We start from the raw sequence: 13442 nt of genomic DNA, 5'->3' as shown, positions 1-13442 counted from the left end.
CCAACATGTTGCAGACAGGCAGTAGCACCCACCCCCCACACCCAACATGTTGCAGACAGGCAGTAGCACCCAACCCCAGCCCACACCCTTCCCCAGCCCACACCCCAACATGCTGCAGACAGGCGGTGTCACCCAACCCCAGCCCACACCCACCCCAGCCCACACCACACCCCAACATGTTGCAGACAGGCAGTAGCACCATCCCCAGCCCACACCCTTCCCCAGCCCACACCCCACCATGCTGCAGACAGACGGTAGCACCCATCCCAGCCCACACCCACCCCAGCCCACACCACCCCCAACCCAACAATGCAGACAGACATTAGCACCCATCCCAGCCCTCACCCCAACATGCTGCAGACAGGCAGTAGCACCCATCCCCAGCCCACACCCACCCCCCAGCCCACAGGCAGTAGCACCCATCCCCAGCCCACTCACACCCCAACATGCTGCAGACAGGCCGTAGCACCCACCCCCCAGCCCACACCCACCCACTCACACCCTCCAACATGCTGCAGACAGGCCGTAGCACCCACCCCAACATGCTGCAGACAGGGGGCAGTAGCACCCAACACCAGCCCACACCCACATGCTGCAGACAGGCAGTAGCACCCAACACCAGCCCACACCCACCCCAACATGTTGCAGACAGTAGATAGTAACACCCACCCTTCGTCCAGTGTGTCTGCGGTGTCTGGGAAGGCATCATTCTGTAGGAGAGGTGGGGAGACAGGGCCGGTCCGAGGTTGCTACTCCCACTGCTGTTAAGTCGTACAGCTGCTGCAGCTGGACCCAGGTCTCTGGTGGCGATGCACTTCACACCGCCCTGGCTAGCTGCTGACACGCTGTCGCCTGAAGCCATGGACAGAGGAGCAGACACACAGGGGGGGGCAAGACACAAACACACAGTCAGTGAAATCCCCCAGGAAGACAGTCAGGGCAACTTGTACTTGATCGATGCTAAACGACTGTGGTTCATCATTTTTTACATTTTATTTAACTAGGCAAATCAGTTTAGAACAAATTCTTATTTACAACGACGGCCTACCGGGGAACAGTGGGTTAACTGCCTTGTTTAGGGGCAGAAGGCCAGGTTTTTACATTGTCAGCTTGGGGATTCGATCCAGCAACCTTCCACCCAATCATAACTTATATGGATACACTTCACAGTTTGACAATCTCACCCCAATCTGGTTTACAAGTCTAGGATTTAACAACTGGATACTGATACATGGATTGAGAAATGATTCTAGCTCATTTACAGCTCGGTAGAATAGTTTCTATAAGACTATGAGCAATTGTCTGAACAGAACCGTCAAATGGAGGGAGTGTGGAGGTCTCAACTGAAGGAATGTTTTAGCACCACCTCCTCCTTTGATCAGGAAACTGATTAACTTGCATAATGCACTTTATTGATGTCCCCAGCAATTCAAACCGCTGACAGCATTGCTAAATCGCTTTCGTTTACTGGTCAAGGTGGTACCGCGCAAAACTAGTAAAGCTAGCAGGTTAGCAATCAGTTAGCAAGCGTTAAAACCCCAGCAGCTAGTTAGTTAGCGCTCTTCTGCCTGGTTAACTGTTTGAGCCGATAACTAGGTAGCCAATATCAACTGTCAAGCCGAGGTTATCTAGCTCATCATTGTTGACTGATGGCCAACCGTGAGGAAGCCAACCGTTAGGAAGCCAACCGTGAGGAAGCCAACCGTTAGAAGGAAGCCAACCGTTAGAAAGCCAAGAGAAGCCAACCGTTGTGAGGAAGCCAACCGTTAGAAGGAAGCCAACCGTTAGAAGGAAGCCAACCGTTAGAAGGAAGCCAACCGTTAGAAGGAAGCCAACCGTTAGAAGGAAGCCAACCGTTAGAAGGAAGCCAACCGTGAGGAAGCCAACCGTTTGAAAGCCCATCGTTTCCACACTTTACGTTACTATTTGATGTCAAATCACACTTTACTGTTCCTGATCCCGAGTTAGTTATCCAAAACACAACCAACCAACGACTGGTATTGTAGCTATCTATCTAACAAGCTCTGGGGACAAAAAGGTGAAGAAAGTTACCACCTAGCTGACGAACACTAGCCGTAGTTAGCTGCTAGTTAGTTAGCTAACATCATATGCTGCCACGATGTGCGCTTTTGAGTTAACTGACGTTAAACTAGCTGGCTACCAAGTGAAGTGTAAACATGTCATCTCAGTGACAATGAATATTGGCTAATAAATAGTAATAAACAACTAGCAATAGCTAGCTAACACCACTTCTACTGTTACCGAAATAGCTTCCAATCATTGGCTCTCTTACCAGGTTAGCTAGCTAGCCATGTATACCTAAACACGAGGAAAGCATAGCAATGCGGCAGGTTGTTTTGAGCCGGAATAAAATGCGGAAAATGTTGGTTAGCCTTGATAGCTAGTTTGGATAACGTTATCAAGCGTTGAGCGTTAGCTTACTTGTTTGCTGGCTAACTACTGTTATCAAGCCATTTCCCTAAGGTGTGGGAACCAAAGTGTCTTGAGTAGCTAAATGAGGTTAGGCCCAGCGGATCCCCGTTCTCTTTTAGACCGTCTCCCCGTGGCGCGATACCAACCTGGGCTGCCAATCATTCCAGTTTCGCTGCAGTTTGTGGGCGCTGCTAAGCCGAAACCCAAGGGCTTTACGGCTCATTACCTTTTGCGAGAACAGCATGACCTGCTCTCAACGGGATTAAATTCCGTGAACAAACTCGCTATCTGTTTATTTGATGTCCATTTATGGACCTCTACTGCTATCGGTGTGCGTTATGTTTTGTGTCGGGTCCGGCCTCCTTTCTTTTTTGTCTCCCACTCCTTCTTCTATTCTTGATGAAAGAGCCACTGGCCCCTTCTCTTTTCTAACAGCGCCATCTGCCGGACATTATAGCGACCATAGCAAGGAGCTGTGACTGCAACAGAACAGGTTTGATCAAATAACGCAGAGATTTACCTAGCTAACTTCACTGACCCTAAAAAAAAAAAAAACATACAAAATATATAAACCGATGTTTACGGTTCTCTTCTTCTTCTCAATCTCCTCTTGTTGTTTGTTTTTGCACATCACTTGGAATATGCGTTGCTAAGCGACAGCATCAGGAGCAGGGGGTGAGGAGAGAGAGCATGCATGCAGCAACAGAGGATGCAAGGTAAAGATGAGCAGGATTCAAAGTATTATGGTGTGTGTAGTAGTGCAAACTTCAATGGGTTTTTTTCTCCATAAAATGTTCATATAGCACAAATAAACACACACACACACACACACACACACAAACAGCGATGTCTTACTATATACCAACAATTGATTCCCATTCACACACACATACACACACACACACACACACACACACACACACACACACACACACACACACACACACACACACAGCGATGTCTTACTATATACCAACAATTGATTCCCATTCACACACACATACACATGTGTACACCTATTTTTTCCTGAAATATGAAACTGTAAGCTGTAACAGCTGACAAATGAACAACAGGGTAGGACAAAACCCCTCCCTCTACTGTAGAGAAGCTACATAATTGTCTCTTCTGTAGATGTTATAACCATGTATTGCTACCACTGTGTCTTCAAAGGAATGATGTGAGTTCAGATATTATTTTATTAATGTTCACTTTTAATAGCAAGTTATCAAATTTCATGAACCTTGTTTCTTAGGCTACGTGTGTTGATGTGGCCTATTTTACCTTGCGACATGGGGCCGTGCATTATCATGCTGAAACAGGAGGTGATGGCGGCGGATGAATGGCACGAAAATGGACCTAGGATCTCTGTGCATTCAATTTGCCAACGATAAAATGCAAAGTGTTCGTTGCCCGTAGCTTATGCCTCCCCATACCATAACCCCACCGACACCATGGAGAACTCCGTTCACAACGTTGACATACACACTGTCTGCCATCTGCCCCGTACAGCTGAAACTGGGATTCATCCGTACAGAGCACATTTCTCCGGCGTGCCCACTGAAGTCGATTACAACGGCCCAGGTGGCTGGTAAAATTGTATAATTCAGTTCATACATTTGAATATAAAAATGGATTTTATCAAACAAAACTATGCTACATTTTTATCTCTGGGACCCTCAGGATGACAAATCAGAGCAAGATTATTGACTGCAAGTACACAATTTACCTTCAGAGGTGAATGTATCGAACCAGTTGTTTGATACAAGTTGTTATGTTGTTGTGCCCTCTCCTAAACAATAGCATGGCATTTTTTTTCACTGCAATAGCTACTGTAAATTGAACAGCGCATTTAGATTAACAATCATTTAAGCTTTCTGCCAATATCAGATATGTCTATGTCCTGGGAAATGTTCTTGTTACTTACAACCTCATGCTAATCACATTAGCGCACGTTAGTTCAACCGTCCGCGGGGGGAACCCACGGATCCTGTAGAGGTTTTAACAGCCAATGACTCACACTACTCCTACTAGGGCAAACCGTCTCAGTGCTAACAGGATAACTCAGGTTGATAGGCGCATGATACTGCTGGTAATAGCATTCAGGGAGTTATAGAAACATAAATTAGGTTACCCTTTATCCTATCAAACGCTCCCTAAAACACTTCAGCGAGCAGGCCTTTCTAATCGACCTGGCCCCGGTATCCTGGAAGGATATTGACCTCATCCCGTCAGTAGAGGATGCCTGTAGCCTCCAACCTCTCATTCTATTGGAGAGTGGCTCCACACAGCCGTGAAGACTGCCTGGGTCCTAAATGAATAGCGGTCAGGCAGTCTTCATGGGCGTGTGGAGCCACAATCCAATAGGATGAAGGAGATTGGAGGCTACAGGGAGCAGGGGACACATTAGTTCATGAACAGATCATTAGTGCACATAGTTATGCAGTTTTTTGTTTTTTACGTGTTATTTCTTACACTAGTACCCCAGGTCATCTTAGGTTTCTTTACATACAGCCGACAAGAACTACTGAATATAAGATCAGCGTCAACTCACCATCAGTACGACCAAGAATATGTTTTTCGCGACGCGGATCCTGTGTTCTGCCTTACAACCAGTGTAACCGAGTGGATCACATGCAGCGACCAAAAAAAAAAAACGACTCAGAAAAGAGGGAAACGAAGCGGTCTTCTGGTCAGACTCCGGAGACGGGCACATCGTGCACCACTCCCTAGCATTCTTCTTGCCAATGTCCAGTCTCTTGACAACAAGGTTGATGAAATCCGAGCAAGGGTAGCATTCCAGAGGGACATCAGAGACTGTAACGTTCTCTGCTTCACGGAAACATGGCTAACTGGAGAGACGCAATCCCGAGCGGTGCAGCCAGCGGGTTTCTCCACGCATCGCGCCGACAGAAACAAACATCTTTCTGGTAAGAAGAGGGGCGGGCGTATGTCTTATGGCCAACGTGACATGGTGTGATGAAAGAAACATACAGGAACTCAAATCCTTCTGTTCACCTGATTTAGAATTCCTCACAATCAAATGTAGACCGCATTATCTACCAAGAGAATTCTCTTCGATTATAATCACAGCCGTATATATCCCCCCAAGCAGACACATCGATGGCTCTGAACGAACTTTATTTAACTCTCTGCAAACTGGAAACGATTTATCCGGAGGCTGCATTCATTGTAGCTGGGGATTTTAACAAGGCTAATCTGAAAACAAGACTCCCTAAATTTTATCAGCATATCGATTGCGCAACCAGGGGTGGAAAGACCCTGGATCATTGTTACTCTAACTTCCGCGACGCATATAAGGCCCTGCCCCGCCCCCTTTCGGAAAAGCTGACCACGACTCCATTTTGTTGATCCCTGCCTACAGACAGAAACTAAAACAAGAAGCTCCCACGCTGAGGTCTGTCCAACGCTGGTCCGACCAAGCTGACTCCACACTCCAAGACTGCTTCCATCACGTGGACTGGGAGATGTTTCGTATTGCGTCAGACAACAACATTGACGAATACGCTGATACGGTGTGCGAGTTCATTAGAACGTGCGTTGAAGATGTCGTTCCCATAGCAACGATTAAAACATTCCCTAACCAGAAACCGTGGATTGATGGCAGCATTCGTGTGAAACTGAAGGCACGAACCACTGCTTTTAATCAGGGCAAGGTGTCTGGTAACATGGCTGAATACAAACAGTGCAGCTATTCCCTCCGCAAGGCTATCAAACAAGCTAAGCGCCAGTACAGAGACAAAGTAGAATCTCAATTCAACGGCTCAGACACAAGAGGTATGTGGCAGGGTCTACAGTCAATCACGGACTACAGGAAGAAACCCAGCCCAGTCACGGACCAGGATGTCTTGCTCCCAGGCAGACTAAATAACTTTTTGCCCGCTTTGAGGACAATACAGTGCCACTGACACGGCCTGCAACGGAAACATGCGGTCTCTCCTTCACTGCAGCCGAAGTGAGTAAGACATTTAAACGTGTTAACCCTCGCAAGGCTGCAGGCCCAGACGGCATCCCCAGCCGCGCCCTCAGAGCATGCGCAGACCAGCTGGCCGGTGTGTTTACGGACATATTCAATCAATCCCTATACCAGTCTGCTGTTCCCACATGCTTCAAGAGGGCCACCATTGTTCCTGTTCCCAAGAAAGCTAAGGTAACTGAGCTAAACGACTACCGCCCGTAGCACTCACATCCGTCATCATGAAGTGCTTTGAGAGACTAGTCAAGGACCATATCACCTCCACCCTACCTGACACCCTTGACCCACTCCAATTTGCTTACCGCCCAAATAGGTCCACAGACGATGCAATCTCAACCACACTGCACACTGCCTAACCCATCTGGACAAGAGGAATACCTATGTGAGAATGCTGTTCATCGACTACAGCTCGGCATTCAACACCATAGTACCCTCAAGCTCGTCATCAAGCTCGAGACCCTGGGTCTCGGCCCCGCCCTGTGCAACTGGGTACTGGACTTCCTGACGGGCCGCCCCCAGGTGGTGAGGGTAGGCAACAACATCTCCTCCCCGCTGATCCTCAACACTGGGGCCCCACAAGGGTGCGTTCTGAGCCCTCTCCTGTACTCCCTGTTCACCCACGACTGCGTGGCCATGCACGCCTCCAACTCAATCATCAAGTTTGCGGACGACACAACAGTGGTAGGCTTGATTACCAACAACGACGAGACGGCCTACAGGGAGGAGGTGAGGGCCCTCGGAGTGTGGTGTCAGGAAAATAACCTCACACTCAACGTCAACAAAACTAAGGAGATGATTGTGGACTTCAGGAAACAGCAGAGGGAACACCCCCATCCACATCGATGGAACAGTAGTGGAGAGGGTAGCAAGTTTTAAGTTCCTCGGCATACACATCACAGACAAACTGAATTGGTCCACTCACACAGACAGCATCGTGAGGAAGGCGCAGCAGCGCCTCTTCAACCTCAGGAGGCTGAAGAAATTCGGCTTGTCACCAAAAGCACTCACAAACTTCTACAGATGCACAATCGAGAGCATCCTGGCGGGCTGTATCACCGCCTGGTATGGCAACTGCACCGCCCTCAACCGTAAGGCTCTCAGAGGGTAGTGAGGTCTGCACAACGCATCACCGGGGGCAAACTACCTGCCCTCCAGGACACCTACACCACCCGATGCTACAGGAAGGCCATAAAGATCATCAAGGACATCAACCACCCGAGCCACTGCCTGTTCACCCCGCTGCCATCCAGAAGGCGAGGTCAGTACAGGTGCATCAAAGCTGGGACCGAGAGACTGAAAAACAGCTTCTATCTCAAGGCCATCAGACTGTTAAACAGCCACCACTAACATTGAGTGGCTACTGCCAACACACTGTCAATGACACTGACTCTACTCCAGCCACTTTAATCATGGGAATCGATGGGAAATGATGCACTTTAACTATGCCACTTGGTTTACATACTTATCTCATATGTATATACTGTACTCTGATATCATCTACTGTATCTTGCCTATGCTGCTCTGTACCATCACTCATTCATATATCCTTATGTACATATTCTTTATCCCTTACACTGTGTATGACAGTAGTTTTTGGAATTGTTAGTTAGATTACTTGCTCGTTATTACTGCATTGTCGGAACTAGAAGCACAAGCATTTCTACACTTTCGCATTAACATCTGCTAACCATGTGTATGTGACAAATAAAATTTGATTTGATTTGATTTGATTTACAGCTCTCCTCACTATATAATAACAGATGATTAGTCATTACAGCTCTCCTCACTATATAATAACAGATGATTAGTCATTTACAGCTCTCCTCACTATATAATAACAGATGATTAGTCATTACAGCTCTCCCTCACTATATATAACAGATGATTAGTCATTACAGCTCTCCTCACTATATAATAACAGATGATTAGTCATTACAGCTCTCCTCACTATATAATAACAGATGATTAGTCATTACAGCTCTCCTCACTATATAATAACAGATGATTAGTCATTACAGCTCTCTCACTATATAATAACAGATGATTAGTCATTACAGCTCTCCTCACTATATAATAGCAGATGATTAGTCATTACAGTCATATAATAACAGTCATTACAGCTCCCTCACTATATAATAACAGATGATTAGTCATTACAGCTCTCCTCACTATATAATAACAGATGATTAGTCATTACAGCTCTCCTCACTATATATAACAGATGATTAGTCATTACAGCTCTCTCTCACTATATAATAACAGATGATTAGTCATTACAGCCTCACTATATAATAAGAAAATGATGAGGTCTGTGTGGTTGTTTTTTGTTTAACTGTCCCCCCCTCTCTCTCTCTCTCTCTCTCTCTCTCTCTCTCTCTCCCCCTCTCTCTCTCTCCTCTCTCTCTCTCTCTCTCTCTCTCTCTCCCTCTCTCTCTCTCTCTCAATTCAATTCAAATTCAAGGGCTTTATTGGCATGGGAAACATGTGTTAACATTGCCAAAGCAAGTGAGGTAGAACATATAAAGTGAGTATATAAAGTGAAATAAACAATAAAGATTAACAGTAAACATTACACATACAGAAGTTTCTTAAAACAATAAAGACATTACAAATGTCATATTATATATATACAGTGTTTTAACAATTTACAAATGGTAAAGGACACAAGATAAAATAAATAAGCATAAATATGGGTTGTATTTACAATGGTGTTTGTTCTTCACTGGTTGCCCATTTCTCGTGGCAACAGGTCACAAATCTTGCTGCTGTGATGGCACACTGTGGAATTTCACCCAGTAGATATGGGAGTTTTTCAAAATTTGATTTTTTTTTCGAATTCTTTGTGGATCTGTGTAATCTGAGGGAAATATGTCTCTCTAATATGGTCATACATTGGGCAGGAGGTTAGGAAGTGCAGCTCAGTTTCCACCTCATTTTGTGGGCAGTGAGCACATAGCCTGTCTTCTCTTGAGAGCCATGTCTGCCTACGGCGGCCTTTCTCAATAGCAAGGCTATGCTCACTGAGTCTGTACATAGTCAAAGCTTTCCTTAATTTTGGGTCAGTCACAGTGGTCAGGTATTCTGCCGCTGTGTACTCTCTGTAGTAGGGCCAAATAGCATTCTAGTTTGCTCTGTTTTTTTGTTAATTCTTTCCAATGTGTCAAGCTCCACCTTCAGCAGGACTCCCTCAGTGTGGTAGACTATGAACCTGGAAGTTACTCCACCTTCAGCAGGACTCCTCATTGTGGTAGACTATGAACCCGGAAGTTACTCCACCTTCAGCAGGACTCCTCAGTGTGGTAGACTATGAACCGAAGTTACTCCACCTTCAGCAGGACTCCTCAGTGTGGTAGACTATGCGATGAAGTTACTCCACCTTCAGCAGGACTCCCTCATTGTGGCCCCTATGAACCTCGTAGCTATTCGAAACCTTCAGCACGGACTCCCCAGTGTGGTAGACTATGAAGCTGGCAGCCCAGCAGAAACTCCAACAGTGTGGTAGACTATGAACCTTAACCATCCACGATTCAGCAGGAATGTAGGGTGGTAGAAGAGGTTGAACCTGGAAGGTCCCACCTTCAGCAGGACTCCCAGTGTGGCAGACTGATGAACCTGGAAGTTAGTCCACCTTCAGCAGGACTCCGAGCTGTGTGTGGTAGATCCAAGATCCTCCGAGACTGCCACTCCACCTTCAGCAGGACTCCGGCAGGTGGTAGACTATGTCCCCAGCCCACCTTCAGCAGGACTGAGACCTCAGTGTGGTCTGACTATGAACTGCCGCTCGTCTTGTTACTACCTGTCCCTTCAAGAGACCCAGCTCAGTTGGGTGGAGTTACTCCACCTTCAGCAGGACTCCCCAGTAATGGTAGACTATGAACCCGGAAGTCACTCCACCTTCCAGGACTCACCCAGTGTGGGGCTATGAACCTGGGAAGGTACTCCAGCTTCAGCAGGACTCCTCAGTGTGGTAGACTATGAACCTGGCGATGAGTTACTCCACCCAGCAGGACTCCTCTCCATTGTGGTTACAGCACTGAAGGTCCGCTCTATAGGCGGGGGTCCCACCCAGAAGCACAGCGAAACGATCCACGGATTACCTGAGGAGCTGGTTGAGTCTCTGCAGCCCAAGAACTGCCAACAGATCTCGAGTCACCAGCGACACATTCCATCCGGATCGATGGTCACTACGGCCCATGTAGGGAGGGAGAAGAGGCCACGATTGGGGTCCCAATCTCTCACTCAGGGATCCCACCTTGCATCTGATGAACTCCGGAAGTCCCCAGTGTCTACGCCCCGAGAGGATCCGAAAGCTTACCCGAGTCAATCCAAGATCCTCCGGAGGCCCGGGCCACTTCGCTTCCGCAGCCCCGACCGGTATCCAAGAAGGTCAAGCCTGAGGCGCTGGCACGCCGCTATAGTGCGGCGGCCACACAACCCTCGAAGCCGAGACCTTCATCCCCCGCTCCAAGATCATTAGCCCCTCTACTGTTTCTCCTCTGTTGCCCCGTACCTTCTGTAATTTTCCTACCTTTTCTGTGTCTAGAGTTAAAACCATGTCTGACTGCCCCTTGTCTTCTGTTTCTAGGCTGTAATTTTGGGCAACCCTTGTCATCGATTGTCAGCGTACTCAGTGAGACGCATCCTGAGGGTTCGACCACGGGGCAGGGGTTTCCAGTACCTGGTTAACTGGGAGGGTTACGGTCCGGAGGAGAGGTGCTGGGTCCCCGCTAAAGACATCCTGGACCCGGCCCTCATCGCTGACTTTCACCGCCGGCACCCCAGTCAACTAGGTATCCGCCCCAGGTGGAACGCCAGGTGACGAGGGGGGGGTATTCTCTGGGCTCCAGCGACATTCCTCCATTGACTGGACTACTGTTATCGTGGGCTGTAGCCTGTCCTGCCACACTCATTGGCTAAAGTCAGCCCAGTCCCTCTTTTTCTCGTCTTCCTGGGGGCTTTTTGACCCTGGACCTGTCCTGGCCCAGCTCTGCAGAGTACCAGGACCCTGGGAGGGGTCCTGTGAGGCCCGGGCCACTTCTGGCCCGCAGCCCCCCTATCCAAGAAGGTCATGCCTGAGGCGCTGGCACGTCCTGTACGGCTTGCCCTCAACCTGGATTACCGACCTCATCCCCGCCTGCCAAGATCATTAGCCTGCCCACTGTTGTTACTATCTGTTGCCCCGTACAGTCTGTAATTTTCCTACCTTTCTGATTCTAGAGTTAAACCATGTCTGACTGCCAAATTCTTCTGACATTTCAAGAGGCTGTAATTTTGGGCAACTCTTGTCATCATTGTCAGCGTACACAGTGAGACGCATCCTGAGGGTTCGACCATCGGGGCAGGGGTTTCAGTACCTGGTTAACTGGAGGGTTACGGTCCGAGGAGAGGTGCTGGGCCCCGCTAAAGACATCCTGGACCCGGCCCTCATCGCTGACTTTCACGCCGCACCCCAGTCAACTAGGTATCTGCCCCAGGTGGAACGCGCCAGGCACGGGGGTATCTCTGGGTATGGTACCGGTGTTTTCTGTCCGTGTCAGTTTGTCTTGTTTGTTCAAGTCAACCAGCGTTTTGTCTCAGCTACTGTTTTCAGTCCCTCTTTTTCGTCCTTCTGGTTTTTGACCCTTCTATTGGATGGCCAGTAGCCCAGTTCCGCAAATTACCTGAGATGTCGCTGATCCGACCAAAAGAACAATTCTGAATTGCGTATAATAAGAGTATATTTTATATACTGTATCAACTCAAACGACATTAATAGATTAATATACTTCTAAGCAGGCTTCAAACTCGATAGCCTAACCGCTACACAGCCTGTCTGTGTGAGCTTCGCTGTGAGCTGTGCGACAGCCGGTTTCAGTTCAAAGTCTCAGTGACTAATTGCACCTGAGCGCGAGAGCAGAGGCTGTACTAGCAGGTGAGGGCAGGGCGGGAATCTTTATACCACGCGCTTTTACGTGAACATATTTGGTGATAGCAGTGTCACAAACTGACGGTAACAGGCCATTTCCTTCACAACTTTCACACTTGTAATGTTTTTTTCTGATTATTTAGGTAAATTAAAATAATGTCATAAACAAACATTTGCACCATCTTAGTAGGTATAGATGATGTCTGATTACTGTAGGCCTACTATCGCCATAAAGGGAACATTTGCATTTTTCCTTAAATGCATTAAAATCCACTTTCTATTCTTTATGTACAGTATGAGCTTTTTGCTATTAGTGTTTTGGGAATTCTTAAACCATCATAAGTCTGAGAAAATTCTTCAGGCAAGAACCATGGGCCTGTAATGTGCTTCTCAGGTGACTGCTCCTGGTATCTCCTTCCTACCTTACTGCCACTATTCTAAAATCCAGTTGGGACAGTTCTCAGGACTGCTCTCAACCCATGGTGTCTGTAAGAGGTATGGCATGGTTGGAAATTCCACAGGAAAACTAGTCTGTTTTGTTCCTATTGAGTGTTCCAAGCCAGTGTCACCTGTTGCTGTCCTTTTCTACTGGCTGGCTGAAAGTTCCAAAATGACTTAGAAGCAGACCATATTTATAATTTGGTGAAGAGAAACATGTAGGGTTTCTTTTGAGCTGAAGAGTAGCTCTTTAGTCCAAATGTTCTTGTAGCCTTGGCTTGTGCGAGCCAGAGCGAACAGCTCATATAGCAGGATTCTATTGCCTGTTTCTGTAGCGTGAGGCAGCTTAATGTACAAGAATACCCCCCCGGACAGGACACTAGTCTATCACAGGGCCTTACCCCAAACATATCTCCTTCATTCTGAGTACCACTCGAGACGCATCGGGTCCCATTTTTACAGTCTTTAGTATGACTCAGCCAGGGATCGACTTGCCAACCTTTCACTACTCACATTTGATTATAAAATTGTCACTGTAGTCTAATCTACTTTTATCCCTAAATTATCCCAATGAGAGAGCGCCTTGACCGCCCAATGATAAAGTGTCAACCATCTCTAGCGCAGCAGATGGCGTTTGATCAATGGCGGTTTCTATTATAAACCCCCCTCATT

General features: G+C 47.4%; 1 protein-coding gene across 1 annotated transcript in view; it reads right to left on the bottom strand.

Moving 5' to 3' along the window:
- The window catches only part of LOC112238534 (ral guanine nucleotide dissociation stimulator-like 1), a gene marked incomplete in the record, with an annotated part of 25976 nt that extends 13676 nt beyond the window's left edge, over positions 1–12300 (bottom strand). Inside the window, 1 exon segment of the mRNA XM_042304377.1 lies at positions 12053–12300.
- Positions 12301–13442: the final 1142 nt, after the last annotated feature.

Source organism: Oncorhynchus tshawytscha, linkage group LG02 (genome assembly GCF_018296145.1).
Source record: "Oncorhynchus tshawytscha isolate Ot180627B linkage group LG02, Otsh_v2.0, whole genome shotgun sequence".
Lineage (NCBI taxonomy): Eukaryota > Metazoa > Chordata > Actinopteri > Salmoniformes > Salmonidae > Oncorhynchus > Oncorhynchus tshawytscha.
This window is presented reverse-complemented; position numbering and strand designations above follow the sequence as displayed.